This window comes from Furipterus horrens, unplaced genomic scaffold (assembly GCF_987537825.1).
Source record: "Furipterus horrens unplaced genomic scaffold, mFurHor1.1.pri manual_scaffold_9, whole genome shotgun sequence".
Classification (NCBI taxonomy): domain Eukaryota; kingdom Metazoa; phylum Chordata; class Mammalia; order Chiroptera; family Furipteridae; genus Furipterus; species Furipterus horrens.
The window spans coordinates 32,286,283-32,293,921 of record NW_028327179.1 but is presented as its reverse complement, the minus strand read 5'-3'; the positions used below and the strand labels follow the sequence as shown (position 1 = coordinate 32,293,921).

General features: G+C 37.3%; 1 pseudogene; it reads right to left on the bottom strand.

Annotated features, from left to right (window-relative positions):
- Window positions 1-495: 495 nt before the first annotated feature.
- Window positions 496-1,342, bottom strand: LOC150001537 (TIP41-like protein pseudogene; annotated as a pseudogene).
- Window positions 1,343-7,639: the final 6,297 nt, after the last annotated feature.

Genomic DNA, 7,639 nt, shown 5'->3' with positions numbered 1-7,639 from the left:
GTGATCCCCAAGCTTTTTGGCACCAGGGACCAGTTTCACGGAAGACAGTTTTTCCATGGACCAGGCAGGGGGATGGTTTTGGAATGATTCAAGCACATTACATTTATTGTGCACTTTATTTCTATTATTATTACATTGTAATATATAATAAAATAATTATACAACTCAATGCAGAATCAGTGGGAGGCCTGAACTTGTTTTCCTGCAACTTGACGTTCCCATCTGGGGGTGATGGGAGACAGTAACACCTGAAGTGTGTTGCTTATGTCTGGTCTACTCAATAGTTTTGTTTTGGTTGTTGTCACTGCAGAAAACCCTGCTTCACAAAGATGGGGTGTTGAAAACAGAGGCAGGTTTTTCAGTGCTTTTGTAGCAATCTCAGGATATTCTGCCTTGGCTTGTTTTTTTTTTTTTCTTTTTTCCTGCAACAATCTTTTATTTATTTTTTTCTTTTAAGGCAACTGAAAATATGCACATAGACAAGGCAACTGATTCTCATAATAAAAATATCGCATCTGCATAGCTATGGTCTCCATCAGAGTCAATCGTCGGCATGTGGTACATCACATTTTTTTCCACAGGTGCATTTTCTTGTGAGTCTGTGGGATTATGATCAATTCTTTCTGGAAACAGCTTCTCAAAAACTGCCTCCTTGATTGGTAAACACTGTGCTACTTCATTGGGCTCTGTGAAGAAGGAAAACGGAACATGCCTTAAATTAGCAAGTTTGCTTTCTTGACATATATTCTCGTAACATATAGGTCTTGTTGACCTCATGGTCAAGTCTTGTGTCACTCATTCTGATAAGCACTACATCAATTCTTAAAAAAAAACTGCAACAGCAGGAAAAAGCTGGAAAGCATTCCTCTAATTTTCACACTTAGACTTGAAACTCCATGCTCATGAAGTTCATCCTCAAACAGGAGAACTTCTTCAAAAAACTTAATCTGTTCTCTAGCTTTCAATTTCTCTGCATCTGTATGACCTGTTGTAGGTACAAATTTTAACTTGAATGATTCTCCCGTAATGTCCCCTTATACTCTGTTGCATAGGTCCAATAGTATGGTTTAATAACCTCCTTGGAGTGTTTGCCCTCCGTCCTGCTTTCCTGCTGCTCTTCTGCACAGGCTACTAAAGCAACTGTAGCATTAAACTCGATCGCAAAGCCAGAATGGTGCCGGATTCTTAAAATGTCTCCAGACACCATTTCGGGAGGGATGGCATATGCAGTTCATCAGCTGACTTCATTCACATGGGCCGACTTCCTGATGCGGGTCTTGGTAGCTGTTAGCTTCCAGGGCCTGAAGAAGTCCCAGTGGTTGCTCTCGAAGCTGTGAATCATCTGGCCAGGGCGGGGCCCACATGGGCCACGTGGGATGGGTTGGAGCAGCTGGATCCGTGGCCGGCAGCAGATTCCAGTTCACCTGCCTTGCTGCAGCCCAGCTCCCACCCCATCCTTGACTTTAATCCGCTCCCCTCTGGCTGGGCAGCCCAGTTCCTAACAGAAGGCCTAACTCCATGGCCTGGAGTTTGGGAACCCCTCCTCTAACCAACTGAGGTACCTGGCTAAGGCCAAAATGCTTGTGATTTGAAAGGTTTGGTACTTTAAAGGTATCTGTTATCTGGGGATTCATTGCATAAATCTGATATTCTGCTCAGGTGCCGTTTCTTTTAGAAAAAAGTTCATTATTAATTATTTTTCCCTATCGCATTTCAATATCAATTATTAATCCTGTAGTTTAAAAGAGGATCAACATGGCAACAAAATGTTTTGAAAACAGCCTTTTCTGATTTGAAGATTAAACAAATCATTAAATTAAATTAGTCTACAATCAAATGTTTATGATTAAAAGTTGGCCAGCCAGTAGCACTCTGTAAAGGAACACCGGCTAAATTATGTCATAAAATACTATCTTATCAACTTAAAAGCCACTTGCGGTTCTTATATGAGGATGCTGGCTGTTAGGTTGGCGGGGGACAATCCTGTGTGTAAAGCAGCAGCTGTGGCCATGGTATCAGCTGCTTTCCAGGAAGCAGAGGGCCAGTGGCGCCATTATGGAGAGCTCTTTTTCTCCTTAGCATTTGGTTTTACATTATTTTTGCCGATTTTAAAGACACTATGCAATTCTTACCTCATCAAAAAGTGGATAAAAACAAATAAAGCTTCCCTTAAGGTAAATATGAGTAGAGTTCGGAAATTCTGAAAAATTAACACTACTTAATGCTCAGTTTGCCACTGTTGAAAATAATAAAACATGGTTTATAACATATGGTCATCATCCTTATATCCTGGCAAACAATAGCCTTTTCATTTCCCATTCCAAACTGAGCTAGACTGCCGAAGAGTGAATCATGCTAGAAAAGTACATTTCCTCTCGGATAATCAGAAGATGTTAAGATTTATCAGTCTCTTGTCTCATAATTTAATGAAGTTTGCTTTTATTCATTCTTTTTCAGAAATATAGATGGATTTCTAAGACACACACACAGAGAGAAAGAGAACTGTGTGGTATGCTGGCAATCTCTGGGAATTTAAAAAAAACCCTCAGCTATAAGATGATTATTTGAAAAGCATACAGAATACCCTACTGACAGGAAACTTGAATAAGAAAAAAGAAGCAAACAAGATGTATGGTTTAGGGTTGCAATTCTATGAAAGAGGTTGTAAGTGACACAAAGTTCGTCCAACCCATAGAGTTTGATTTTTAGAAAGTAATAGAATCTTAGGGTTACAAAAAAGATCTCAATGTGTGACTAGAATCATTGGCATCGCCTGGGAGCCTGACAGAATTACAAATTCCTGGATCTTACCACTCTAGGACATCTGAAGCAGAATTTATGGCAGGGAGGGAGCATAGAATCTTGTTTTAGAAAGCTCTCCCAGGTGATGCTCATGCATACTGAAGTCTGAGATCACTCTGGCATCACTCCTGAGTGTCACTGATTCTACATTAAATGTATAGAGGGACAGGAGGGATGCACCTGGAGGGCCAGGCCTGTAGCACAAGATGGAGGACCTTATAGGTCCAGAAGCATGGGCTGCAGCAGGTCAGTGGCCACCAAGGCCTCTGAGGCTATCTGCGAATTCTCTTCAGGGAAAATGATGTGAGGTTGTACATTGGGGGTGGAGGGGGGAGACAAATGTGGGAACGAAGACTATGAACACCACAGCACTTTTTTGGCTGTCACCAATGGGTTATACATATGATACTTCTGAAATGAATGGCAAAAACACATTCTCTGATGCGGATGGAAGCATGGTGCCCCCTGAATGGCATGATTGGCCTCACTGTGTGACTGATGATCCTCCGACAACAAAACCACCTACTGCTCATAAATTCATTTGGACAAACCGTAAATTCAATGTGAGTGGCACCCCACTTATTCTACCTCTAGAAAGAAGACTTAATAGTAGATCCAAACATCAACACCTTACAAATAAAGACAATGAAAAATAATTTAAACATGTAAAATATGGAGCTTTCATGTAATTGCACTTTTACTGGGAGAAAGTACTGGCAAACAATCTATCTTATAAGAGGCTAATATCCAAACTATATAGAGAATCCTACAACTCAACAACAACCACAAAGCTACTTCAGTGAAGGATGGACAAAGGATATGAATAAACATTTCTCCAAAGAAGATAAACAAATGTTCAACAGCTACATGAGAAGATGCTTATTATCCATTAATCATCAAGAAAAGGCAAATTAGTCTGCTCCCTGTTTACATGCCTCTGGTTCAATTTTGCTCATTTGTTTCTGTTGTTCATTAGTTTCCTGTATTAGGTGACATCATATGGTGTTTGTCTTTTGCTCGCTGGCTTATTTCACTAAGCATAATTCTCTCTAGTTCCATACATGTTGTCGCAAATGGTAGGGGTTTCTTCTTTCTTTCTGCTGCATAGTATTTTATTGTGTAAATGTACCACAGTTTTATGATCCATGCATCTACAGATGGCCACTTAGGTGAGGAGGGGGGAGAGGGAGAAAAGGGGGAAGAGGGGGAAGGGTCTAGTTAAGGAACTAGTATAAATGACCCATGGATGTGGACAATGGGGTGGGGATGACTGTGCAAGAGGGGTGGGCAGGGTGGAGGGGGAGCAATGGGGGGGAAATGGGACAACTGTAATAGAAAAACAATAAATAAATCAAAACTTAAAAAAAAAGAAAAGGCAAATTAAAACCACAATGCAACATTGCTTCACATCTGTTAGAATATATATTATCAAAAAGACAAGTATACGTGTTGGCCAGGATATGCAGTAACGGTGAAACTTCATGCACTGTGGTGGGAATATAAATTGTTGTAGCCACTATGGAAAACAGTATAGAGGTTCCTCAAAATATTAAAAATAAAACTATCAAATGATCCAGCAATTCCTGCTTCTGGGTATATATCCAAAGGAAATGATATCAGGATCTTGAAGAGGTATCAGCACCCCCATGTCCACTGCAGCATTAATCACAAAAATACTTGTATACAAAAAGATAGTATACTTGGCCCTTCGTAGCCTCAGGTTTCAAATCTGCAGATTCAACCAACCATGGATTGAAACTATTTGGGAAAATAATTCCATAAAGTTCCAAAGAGCAAAACTTGAAAATGACACATGGCAAACACTATGTTGAATCCATGTGAAGTGATGGGTAGATGTACCTTGCTGTAGCCTATATACAAATATAGATTATATGCAAAGGATACACCATTTTATATAAGGGAATTGAGCATCCATGGATTTTGGGACCTGAAGGGATGAGAGAGGGAGTGGGATTCTGGAACCCCGAGGGATGACTGTAGAATGGTGGTTGCTGGGGGCTGGGAGTTAGAGGAAGTGGGGAGATGTTGATCAAAGTGTACAAACTTTCAGTTGTAAGATGAATAGGTTCTAGGGGATCTAATGTACAGCATGGTGACTATAGTTAACAATACTATGTTATATACTTGAAAGTTCTTAAGGGAGTAGTAGATCTTAAATAATATCAGAACAAAAAGAAAAAATTGTAATTATGTTAGGTGAAAACTGTATTAACTAACTTTGTTGTGCTAACTATATCTCAACACATGTGTATCAAATATCACATTGTACACATTAAACTTCCATATGTTATGTCAATAATATTTCAATATAGCTGAAAAAAATAAATGATGTGGTTAACACTCCAGTAGCAAAATACTTACGTGCACTTTAATTATTTAATTAAGTAAATTCCAAGATGTGCAATTATTTGGATAAAAGGGCTCATGGTTTTATAATTTCCAATACATATCACCAAATTGTTGCAAAACTTATCAATTCACACTTTGATGTGAAATATATGAGAAAGCTTATTTCTTCACATCCTTCTCACCCAGCATGAGACTTGCCATTCTTTCTATTTTTATCAGTTTGGTAGATCAGAGATTACTGTTTTAATTTTAATTTATTTGCTTAAAATTAGAATAAACAGTTTTGTTTATTAATAATTAATATTTATTCTTTGTATGGTGGTCTGTTCAAGCCAGTTCAAGTCTGATTCTTTGAAACATTCAACACACACAGACACACAACACATACAGATGCACAACACTGTTGAAACATGCAACACACACAGACACATAACACATATAGACACATAACACTGTTTCATGCCTCTCCTATCCTGTATTTGTACAATGTGTGTGTGTGTGTGTGTGTGTGTGTGTGTGTGTGTGTGTGTGAATCCGAGTGCAGGAACTTATTTCCCCCTTTGTAATAATCATTTTGTTAAACACTCAGCCAAATATTTCAGCTTTTTGGATCTTGATTCTCTCATCCTGTGTTTGCTGTCTTTTCTGGCTTGTTTTTAACTGCTAATCTGATAAATTTTCAGAATATCTTTTTATTCTCATTTTTCAATAAGGTGTTAGCAGGACAGGGCTCTGCCTTGAGCCTGTGGAACTCTTCAAGAAGTGACCCTGTCTTGACATCAATCCATTAATTATATGGGTTTACAGGGTTACTTATTAGTAGACAGATTGCTGTCAGCACCACCATGGATAATGTTGGAGTCCCATGTGTTCAAATGTTCTCTCGTGTTGATTGCTGCAACTGGCTATTGAGGTCCAACAAAGAAACAAGATTATAAAGTTTCAATTTCTCCTTTGGCTATAAACATTTTTTAAAATTTTTAATTTTTGATTTTTTTTGGCTATAAACTTTTTAAAAGTTGGTGATAGTATCTCACTCACCTCTTCATGATTCTCCTCATCCCTCCCCTGCCCAGTTTCACTTCCATATCAATCACTCAATTAAAATATCTAAAATTAATATAAAATTTCCAACTGCCTTGCACATAAGGACAAATGATTCACCTCCTCTCCCTACCCCCAGTTAGGCCTATCAATTCCACATCAAAGTAAAAATATATAAAAATAAAATGTTAATTAACTGGACTCCAATCAGAGAACCTCATGTTATCTATTCTCTAGCTGAAAAGAGAATAAAATTGCATAAAACAATCCTTATATCTTATCTTTTTTTTAATTTCTTTTTTTGCATAATTCCTGCAATGATGGATCCATAGTAAAACTATTTTTGAAAGCTGAAACTGAGGCACTGACAGTTTCTAGGTCATAAAATAAAGATTAAATTATCTTCTCTAATGAGGGAAGTATGGCAATACATTTTAAAAATATTTTCAAGAAGACTTTGACGCTTAAAAATAGAATTTCTGGTTATTCAAAACACATAGGTCTCAACACATTCTAGTTAATCGAGGTTATCTATGTTCTCTTTTCTCTGATATCTAGTCAGTTTCATTGCAATTTCAGACATGAACATTTTGATCATTTAGTTATTTACCCAAGTGTAAAATCTTCATTTCTTGCCTAAGCACTTTAGAGATTGTCTCATTGAATCTTCACAACAAAGACATGTACAGAATGTTCTTAGAAGAAAATAATTTACATGGACTTCTAGTGCTGCAGTCAATTATATTTAATATCATACTTATATGTACAGTGATAAAACCAGATTTAAATTCATTATACTTAATGCCCTTGTTAAAATAACAAAACAAAGACAAATTTGGAAATCTAATATAAATAAAATTGCAAAGCTATAATTGAGATGAACAATTATATGCTTGATATGATGGATGGTCTTGTTTGAACTCTGGGTTCAATATAGAAAAAAAATATTTACATTAACTTGATTCTTTTGATTTTGAGCACTGTGGACCATGGTTTGAATCATTATCATTATCAATATTATTAGTTTTCCTCTTCATCAATAATCTTGTTTTTAACATTGACCCAATACTTTGAATATTGTACCCTAAAAAACAGTACTAAAAAGTTGTTTTATATATAACAAATTCTTCACTGTGGGTTTGCTATTACTTTTACTGCTAATAGCACACCAGATGGTATGTACAAACTAGGACTCACAGTATATCCACTCCCAGGGTGAATGTGTTTCTTACTGCTGTGGGTGGGTTCTGTGAGTCTGGTTTCCTTTTAGTACCGAACACTGTATGATAGCTGGGTTTCCCCGCCATTTTTTAGTGACTCTAAATCTCTAATGACTAAATCTGAATCTGAATGATTATGAACCTCTAATTTGTATTACTTGTCTAGAGGCCTTTGGGTTTTTCATGTGGTGAGAATGAGATTA